At 39.1% G+C, this 10,322-nt stretch overlaps 1 protein-coding gene across 1 annotated transcript in view; it reads left to right on the forward strand.

Annotated features, from left to right (window-relative positions):
* Positions 1 to 10,322, forward strand: part of LOC117985911 (WD repeat-containing protein 44) — a 296,876-nt gene that overhangs the window by 185,684 nt on the left and 100,870 nt on the right. The gene's annotated exons all lie outside the window — the stretch shown is intronic.

Here is a 10,322-nt window from a genome sequence, read left to right on the forward strand (position 1 = left end):
ACTTTGAAACCATCCAACCGTTGTGCCCCAAACCGGTTACATTAGAAAGGCAATAATGCGAAGATGGTTTTAGACCAATTAAAAAAACGCATTTTAGCGTGTACCTATACCTACCACACGCCGGGTATCCGCTAGTATTTGATAAAAGGAGATACTTAGAGTAACTGACTGACATATTATCAGCGTAGAGCTCAGACTATCTCCAGAACAACAACACAGAAACTCTAGAAACTTTTTGCATGTAGATGTATGTCGGTAACATAGACCGTCACTAAGAAAGTTTTTTTTTAATTTCAACTAATGTACAAAGAGACTTCAGCAAAGCCATGCCGCCACCAAGCGATTTAGCGCTGCGGTGACAATGTTGCGTAGAAACCAATCAGAGGTTTAATGGTACTGCTACATTCCCTTCCAAGTTCCCATTTCCATCTTAGACTACATCCTCTGTTCGAAGACTTTGGTCACTTGGTGTTCAAGCACTGAGAAATTCGTGCAACTCGACCTAACCAGCTAGCTGGCTTTGCAGGCTATGTTAGGCCGCTGCAGATAAAAGAGTCACTGAACTAGAAACTCGCCTGCGAATATACTGCAAACGAAATGACTGACGTGCGTGAACTTTTTGCTATTGGATACACGGACACGCGTCCGTGTATCCAATAGCAAAAAGTTCACGCGTCAGAATTTTCTCACCCTTTTTCTATTGTGCCTGGATTTATGTAGATATTTTACTGACCACCTGAAAATCAAAATATATTCAACTTGTAAATATTGAAGCTTCTCAATCCATTGAACTAAATAATTATTGGGACCGTCACAGTTAAATACCCGGCTGAGTTTGTCGTGGGCTCTTCTCAGACCTGGGCGCGTTTGGAACTCCCGTAGCTTTAGTTTTAAGTTTGCGTAATAATTATCACCACTATATCTTACAAATCTAACACCATACCAGACCATCAATAAGAGTAATTTATTACCTATTTTGAATAAATCATTTGACTTTGACTTTGACTTTGACTTTAAATTATTTGATTTGATTTGATTTGATTTGAAAGCATGTGATATTTACCTAATTACAACGCACGTAACTCAGGAAAGCTAAAGGTGCGTGCCCGGGATCGAACCCACGAACTCCGATTAGGAGGCGGAAATCTTAACCACTCACACAGACACAAACCTTTAAACAGCTTTGTAATTTTGTAGTTACCTAGTGTAAATGAATTAAAAAGTTAATAAGCCCTATCGTTCAATCTGTGGAGTGCAGCGATGAGGTTGCTTATTCAAATCCTCGTCTCATCCTTCCGCAGAGAGCTTTAGTTTGCAACAAGCTGTGATTCTGTCCGGAATTAATTAAACGCAGCCCGTTGTCTAGCCACAGCTACGGAAATTTTAAAAAATGACGTAAACTTGATCGGGTTTTCATGATTGCATCGCTTTGAAAGTTTTTAATTTTTGTGGTGTTTATAATTAAATAACACTCCTTCTAAATCCGTTCAGTTTAGGTGAGCAGGTCCCCTGCAGCATCAGGATTGAGGAGTTGAACTCCAATTTTTTTATGAAATAATGTTGTGAAGTTTGTTTATCATTTAAAAAAGAAACTACACAAATCGGTTCAGAAATCTCGGAGATTTCGGTGTATATAGGTAGAAAAACACAACTCCTCATTTTTTTTAAGTCGGTTAAAAAAGTAGCTTATGTTACTCCTTAGTTAATCCTCTAATTGTCTGTGAAAGTCCCGTCAAAATATGTTCAGCCGTTCCGGAGATTATCCCGTTCAATCAGACAGACAGACAGACCGACTGACATATAGACAAAAATTCTAAAAACGTGTGATTCAGTTATGGTACAGGTCAAATAACCACATGAAAATATGAGATAGTTATTTCGATATTACAGACAGACATTTCAATTTTATTTATAAGAGAAGAAGAGGAAGAGAAGAAGAAGAAGAAGAAAGGCTAAGAAAGGAGAGAAAAGAAAGGAAAGAAGAAAGAAAATAAGAATAAGTTTATATAATAATAGAAGATATGGGTAGTGATAGCGGTAAGTTGTATTGTTGTAGGCATTAATGATCATTAAATATTGGTAGGTGGTGTTTATTGAAAGCTGCAAATACCTACCCGCTCTAGGACAGGGTTGATGGCGTAACCGAGCGACAGTATCGCAAGCTCCAGGGACTACATCGATAATTGCATGAAATGCACTCCGACTCGATTTAGATATCGATACACCCATAGAGCAGAAACAAAGAGGAGTTGGCCTAAGCAACTGTGCACTGTGATTTTCAACTAGGTCCTGACGTCATCACTGTGGGCGGGGCCTTAGTTAGTATGCTGTCTGCGTTCGTCAGGTTCACATATATTGAGACTCGTATTATCGGTGTGTTTTCGCGTTTTTAAGAACAAAAGGATGAAGTGTTGTGTTTTATCGTGTCAAAGTTATTCAGACAGACGTTCTGATGCTATGAATGGTATCACATTTCATTTGTAAGTAATTTTATACGTAATTAATAAAATAGTTCTAGATTATTGACATCTAGTGTGAGATAGCTGAACTATGTAGTGACATCAATATATCGATGTTAGGTCGCTAAGCGAGTAGTTTTGCTACTAACCCGCAGATGGAAAATTGAGAAGTGGGCGGCGTTCCACAAACCCTCACCCCGCAAAATGTCACTCGATATTTCATAGGGAAATCTTAATACAACATCTCCTCTTTGTTTCTGCTCTATGGATACACCACATTTAGTTTTAGTTTAACACACTATTAACATCTTCAGGAACAATTAGGTATTATTATTGCTTAAAAATCAGTAAGCGGCGTACGGATGGATACCTACCTAGATGGATGGACAGGGTTGGCACTGTAAATTTGATTAAGGAACCCTAAAACCCTAAATCCACGTGGACGACGTCGCATGTATTATCTATAAGTAAGCAACGGCGCAATGGATTGACGTGATTTTTTGCATGAGTATACCTAGATAAAGACCTGGAGAGTGACATCCCGGTAAATCAAAGAGTTCCCACGGGATTTTTGAAAACCTAATTCCACGCGGACGAAGTCGCGGGCATCGGCTAGTCATTAATAATCCCCCACCATTGAAACCTGACCCACTTAAGAGAGTAAAACTACGAGAATATGACGAATTCCGCATACCGACGAGTCCAAAAACTACGCGGAAAAGTTCGCACAAAGCTTTTTCGTTAACTAGAGAAAATTTGTTTCCCGAATAATACATCTATCTTGAAGCTCTTAATTGCGCAACTTTTAACAAGCGTCGCTCCGGGTACAATCCCAAAACATTTGATTAAAACTTGTAAATGTGATTTCGCAAAGGATTCGCCCACAATTCATAGAAATATCTACCTAAAACCGAGCGTCGCGCGTCGATCAAAATAATGGGCTTTTTAAGGTTCCGTACCTACCAGAAGGGTGAAAACGGGACCCTATTACTAAGTCCGTCCGTCTTTATGTCAGCGGGCTATATCTCGTGAACCGTAGAGAAATGTAATTTTTTCATCATTCACAGAATGTGTATTTCTATTGCCGCTATGACCACAAAATTGTCTCCCCGTATGTTTTTATCAATTGTGTAAAAAAAATCATTGTTTTAATGAATAAGAAAGTAGTCCTGACTGACTGACTTATATATCAACGCACAGCCTAAACCGCTGGTCCTAGAGACATGAAATTTTGAGAATGCGTTCTTTGTAAAGAGTAGGTATCCACTAAGAAAGGATTTTTTTTTAATTCCACCCCTAAGTGGGTTAAATAGGGGATGAAAGTTTGTATAAAAGTGCGTCATTTTTCAAGTTATTTGCATGAAAATTGGTATTTGGTTTTCGGTCACAAATGAAGAAATGCATGTTCCAGGATTTTTGGAAAATCAACACCTCGATGTTCTAAATTTCACCCGTGCGAAGCCGGTTCGGGTCAGCTAGTAACTGATATAAGTAAGTACCTAACTAAAGCAACTAATAATGTACTGCGTAGATACCTACTTAATGTAGTTAAGAAAACTTTAACAATCAATCTTCATGATTCTGTAGACCTAAGTAGAACCTATACTATAGGTCCTATAAATGATCCTAAGGCAAATGAAACGAATAATTGCCCTAAAGGGATCAATTTAACAGAGTTCAATGTATCTCTCAAGTCTAGACTTTATCATTAGAAATATCACTAGGTACTTATGTATAAATGCGTTTTATTTGTCCTTCAATCACTCCCCAGACCCCAACGGAGCAACAAATCGACTTTATTATTTGCATGGATATTATACCTACTAGTTTAAGACCTGGTGAATGACATAGGTACATAACCTACTTTTTATCTGGAAAATCAAAGATATATTATTATATCAGTAGGTAGGTATCTAATAGAAAGCTAAACTCTCCCTAGTAAAGAACATGCCACAGGAGAAAAGAAGCTTGTCAAAATAAGCTTATTGTCTTGTTTTTACAGTCAGCCAAGACGGACATCCGTAATAACACTAGTTAAAATAAAAAAACAGACTATTTTTCATTCCTTTCCCTTTCATTCCACGTTCACAAAACAAGTAGTTTAGGGGTAGTAGTTGGAAAATTGACACTCGTTGTTTTGGTTTTATTTGCACATGAACTAAAAAAGCCAGTCAAGTGCGAGTAAGACTCGCCAACAATAATTGTGAAGTCATTTACACAGCCAAAATAAGAACACTAGAAATAAAGATATTTTTATTGCCGTGGAAGGTACGGCCTTATTGCACGACCGTCTCGCGTGATTTAAATAATTCAACTGTGTGTAGGTATTATGGGGATTTCATTTATAACACCAAGCAACTTTGATAGAATTCAAGAATCGAAACACAATAAAAGATTATTTTTTTACCGTTTTCATACGGAACCCGAAAAAGAAAGGTCATAAAAACAAGTCATTTACACAGCCAACATAAGAACACTAGAAATAAAGATATTTTTATTGCCTTTCCTTCCGCGATCCTGTTGACAAAAGATAGATTAGCAGCGACACGGCCTTCTGGCGTGATTTTAATAATTCAACAGCCTCCCTCTTGTTTCACTTGTCTTGTCTCTCGGATGATTTTTCCTGAGAAATATTGTGTGAAATGCTCTTGAAATATTTTTATTTGTACTTTCGTACTAAAGATTAGGTATAGTTCGCGATTAGTTAAGCTGTGATAGCCTAGTGGCTAGGACGTCCGCCTTCTAGTCGAAGGTCGAGGGTTCGATCCCGGGCACGCGCCTCTAAATTTTCGGAGTTATGTGCGTTTTAAGAAATTAAATATCACTCGCTTTAACGGTGAAGGAAAACATCGTGAGGAAACCTGCATGCCTGAGAGTTCTCCATAATGTTCTCAAAGGTGTATGAAGTCTACCAATCCGCACATGGCTAGCGTGGTAGACTATGGCCAAAACCCTTCTCACTCTGAAAGGAGACCCGTGCTCTGTAGTGAGCCGGCGATGGGTTGATTATGATGATGATGATAGTTCGCGACAGATCGAGATAGCAATCGGGGTATGAGGCATAGGGGGGCCCTTCACACCCGCACCTCACCTGCGCTATCCCACACCGGGTTAACGCGGGAGCTGTGCGGGTATGCGGGGCGTTCCCACCCAGATTGCCACCTGCGGGGCGATTATCTAAAACCTGCATCAATCATTATTACAATCTCAATTGTTCTGATTGGCTGAATTTGTGCGATTCTTGTTGCAATAATGAGCAACAATGCATTGTGGCCAATAGTGAGCGAGCATTAACCAATCAGAGATGATTGCGATCGTGACATTGTAGCTGTCAAACAACCGCGGTAGGGCCACAGATTATAGATATTTATTTATTTTTCAAAATTGATTGTGTAGGGTAATCGGGAAGCGGAAAATTTCCCCAATTAAAGATTTCCAATCTCCGGTCCCCAGCAACAATTTTATCTTCATCGAAACCATATCCGTGGGGAGTCTGTCGGCGTCCGCCGTAATTTGTCGGTGTACCTCGTTATTCCGGCTTGCTTGATTACAGCAATATAAATGTTCCACTAGATAGGGCACTTCAAAGTTCAAACTAAGTATCAACTATTCCAACGAACATCGATGTCCGCACTCCTGTCAATCGTAAGGTTAAACGTATGCTGAGACGCAGACGATGTAGTGCAGAGCAGAGCAGATTTTGTAATGCATGAACGTACATAGAGCTGCGTATGCTGCAAGCACGTGCGACGCAGACATGACGTGTCTGTGCTGCTCTGCATCGTGTCATTGTAGTGCCGGCACAGATATTTGCACGACGCATGCGACAACTTAGAAACGTCTATTTTTGTACTAACTAGAACGAGTCTGTGTCACTTATTTGCGTCGCAACATAATTGACCGATTGAAGCGAGGTCTCTGAGTCTACTTGAGTGAAATTGCACTTGTCCGTCCGTCTGTCCGTCAGTCACAGCCTTATAACTTCTGAATTTCTGAACGAAGTTACTTTTTTAAACATAATATGTAAACTGATGCCTAAAGCGGATTACGATTGCTAGGAGCACATGAGTAAAGATTGCGGACACCGATGTTCGTTGGACCATATTGTTGTTACATGAAGCGCCGCATCTAGTAAAACATTTTATGTCCGCTGCTTGATTATGATTTAATTACGCCCGGCCCGTGCCTTGCTTACTTGCAAATTCGTGATTAAGGTTTAAGAATTCAACTTTTTTATTAGGCACTTAGTCACGGAATTCATAAATTGTTATTAAGTTAACCGTATTTCGTAATTAGAGGCTCGTAAAACGTAATTAGCGGTGGAAACCCTACGGTTTGTTGATTGAAGCCTTGGCAAGCATCCTATAAAATTTCTGCGTGTTTTCATTACAATGGGCACCCATTTCTATAACGCTTCATCATTACATCTGTTCCAGCTGATGCCCGCGACTTCGTCCGCGTGGATTTAGGTTTTTAAAAATTCCGTGGGAAATCTTTGATTTTCCGGGACAAAAAGTAGCCTATGTCACTCTTCAGTTCTTTCACTATACTTACCCATGTAAAAAACCGAGCCGTAGTTCCATGGCAGCGTGATTTAAGGACAAACCATCAAACAAATACTTTCGCATTTATAATAATACTAGAAGACGCCCGCGGCTTGGCCCGCGTGGAGGACTTAGGTTTTTAAAAATTCCATGGGTCCTTCGGATATTCCAGAACAAAAAGTGGCCTATCCGGGATGCAAAGTAGGTACCTATATCTGTACCATTTAAAAACAATCCTCCAATATCAATTTATAACCGACAGTTTCTAGTTCCAATCAGTTTTGGTGGTCAGGTCCCCTGCAGCATCAGGATTGAGGAGTTGGACTCAAAAATTTTTATGGGATAACGTCGCAGTTTCTCTATCGATTAAAAAAAAATTACGCAAATCGGTTCAGAAATCTCGGAGATTTCGATGTCTAGTACATAGGCAGAAAAACACAACTCCTCCTCCTCAACTCCTTTTATGAAAGTCGGTTAAAAAAGTAGCCTATGTTACTCCTTGGTTAATCCTCTATTTGTCTGTGAAAGTCCCGTCAAAATAGCCGTTCTGAAGAACCCCGCTCAAACAGACAGACAGACAATTTTTTTTTAAACGTGTGATTCATTTATGGTACAGTTCAAATAACCCTAAGAGCTCAATATGAGGTAGTTATTTCGAAATTACAGACAGACACTTTTTATTTATTAGTATAGAAGTATAGATATAGATATAAACTAGCTGAGGCCCGCGGCTTTGCTCCATAATAAAGAAAAACTGTGGAAAACCCTTAAAGATAGAATATTAGTTTAGTATCTAAAAGTGGGAAAACCGCTAAATAGGTCACGAAAAGTTGATTTGCAAGAAATGTTTTTGTAGTTGGTAGAATTGCCAGTATGTAACGCTGGGCGGGCGCGGCTGCCCGGAACGGCGCGTCCGGCGCCGGACGGAGGCCGGGCGGCGCCAGCCCGGAAGCGGATCGCACTTGCTGCTCAATCGAGCGGCAACGCGTGAATTTATACCAGAGATAATCTTAAATCTACACGGTCGACGAGTACTGTTTGCAATATTGTTTTTCTTATTTTCTTTATTTTGCAAAAATAATAGGTAAAAGTAATAAGGATTTTTATAGAGAACTCGATGATGCCCGTGACTTCATCTGCGTGGATTTAGGTTTTGAAAAAGTAGCGTAAGTATGTCCGTCTAAATCGGCTAAACAGATGGGCAATGAAAGAAAGCAAACAGACACACTTTCGCATTTATAATAATATTAGGAGATAGGCATGGATTAGTGTTAATTTGTAAAAGTTTTTACCTCGTACTTCAAACTGGCCCTTATGTACTGAACATTATAGTTATTACCTTTAGGTAGGTATATAGAATTTTGCTAAAAGATTTCTCAAGATTTGCAAGCGCCTTTGACCTGAAGCTTGGGGTGAACTGCGGGCCATTTTCGAACATCACTTAATAAAATTGGACAAGGGTGCAAGGTACTCCTCGAACGTGCTTTCGTAGGCGAAGTTTTGATAGCCGAAAAAAAACTTTTGTTATAAAAATATAGGGATCTGTAATGGCGACGCTTAATACGTTTGTTTACTGCATGTATAATGTACGACGACGGAAGACGCCGAATGATGTGAACTTATCATCTACTAGGTAGGTACTCATCACTAGGGTTGACATTCAAGGATCCTGCAATAAATTATTAATATCATGGGATTCCTCGGTACATCTTAAAAAACTTAGGTATAAGTCCCGCAAATTGCTAATACGCGTGGCCTCTATTTTAGTGGCGTCAGCACTAGGCTGAAGTTTCGAGATGATGGTACCTACCTACCTATATTTTTATTTCGACTGACGTCAAAATGAAGTCATTTGGATGTTCATGAGACATGGTTCCAGCGCAATTTGCGGGACTTATACCTACTACAAGATTAGAGCAAAAAATAGAGCAAGATTAAACTTCAAAGCAACAAAATGGTCACTAACTTAAAATTTTGATACCTTAAATATTCCTAATAAGGAATTTTGAATTTTATTTGTACCAAAAACCTTTTACCTACTTACTTACTCATATTTATTAAATGGTAATTATTTGGTAAAAGGTAACCCTGTAATAATTATAGCTCTCGATTTATTTATGAATTATGAACGTCGTCGTATTCTAAGACATGGCGTGTGACAGGGCTTCCGATGTCTTCGGGGTAATGGACACTTTCCGCCTGTTTTCGTTAGAAATAATGTTTTTATTATTCTATTAAGTATATTCAGATTTCAACTATTCTTTTCGATCTGAGTTTGTTGTGGGCTCTTCTCAGACCTGGGCGCGTTTGGAACCCTCGTAGCTTTAGTTTTAAGTTTGCGTTATAATTATTACCACTATATCTTACAAATCTAACACTATACCAGACAATCAATAAGAGTAATTTATTACCTATCATCATCAATACTTATAATAAAACTGTAACAGGTCCAATTCTGTACATTAAAGATATTTTGAAAAAAAATTTTCGAGGGCACTCTATAATCGATACTGAACCCAAAACTGTAATTCTTTTTCATTTTTGTCTGTCTGTCTGTCTGTCGGTCTGTCTGTCTGTCTGTCTGTCTGTCTGTCTGTCTGTCTGTCTGTCTGTCTGTCTGTCTGTCTGTCTGTCTGTCTGTATCACGGCCGCGCATCACGCTGAAACTACTGAATGGATTCCAATGAAACTTGGTACGATTTGAGGTCATACTATGAGGAAGGACATAGGACTTTTTATCCCGAAATTCAGCATGGTTCCCTTAGGAGAGGGGTTGAAAGTTAAAATGTATACTGAGCTGTAATTCATTAACGCGTAGTTCGATTTCATTCATTCTTTTTTTGTTAGAAAGGGGATACTTTAAAGATTGTTCCGTAAATATTTCAAGGTCATCGGTTTTTAACCGACTGTCAAAAGGAGGTGGTTTTTTTTCTACTTCGATTTTTTCGAGGTTTCTGGACCGATTTGCAATTTTTTTTTTTAAATCAACAGAAAAGTTTTCGTGGTAGTCTCATTAAAAATTCTGGCTTCAACTCCTTAATCCTGATGCAGCAGGGTTACTGCCCGCCTGAGTTATCAAGATTCAGGAAGTGTTCATAGTGAATTCATATTGTAGGTACCAAGCTACGACTTTATTCTCAGACTTCAAGTCTCAACTCCTCAACCCTGATGATGTAGGGTACAGCACTCCTAAACTATAATGTTTCAGAAACTGCGGATGATGCAAAATTATTTTAGGTACCAAGCATAGGCTACATCATTGAACTTCGGATCCTAACTCCTCAATCCTGATGCTGCAAAGTACTGAAGTCCTAAATCG

Source organism: Maniola hyperantus, chromosome 10 (assembly GCF_902806685.2).
Source record: "Maniola hyperantus chromosome 10, iAphHyp1.2, whole genome shotgun sequence".
Classification (NCBI taxonomy): domain Eukaryota; kingdom Metazoa; phylum Arthropoda; class Insecta; order Lepidoptera; family Nymphalidae; genus Maniola; species Maniola hyperantus.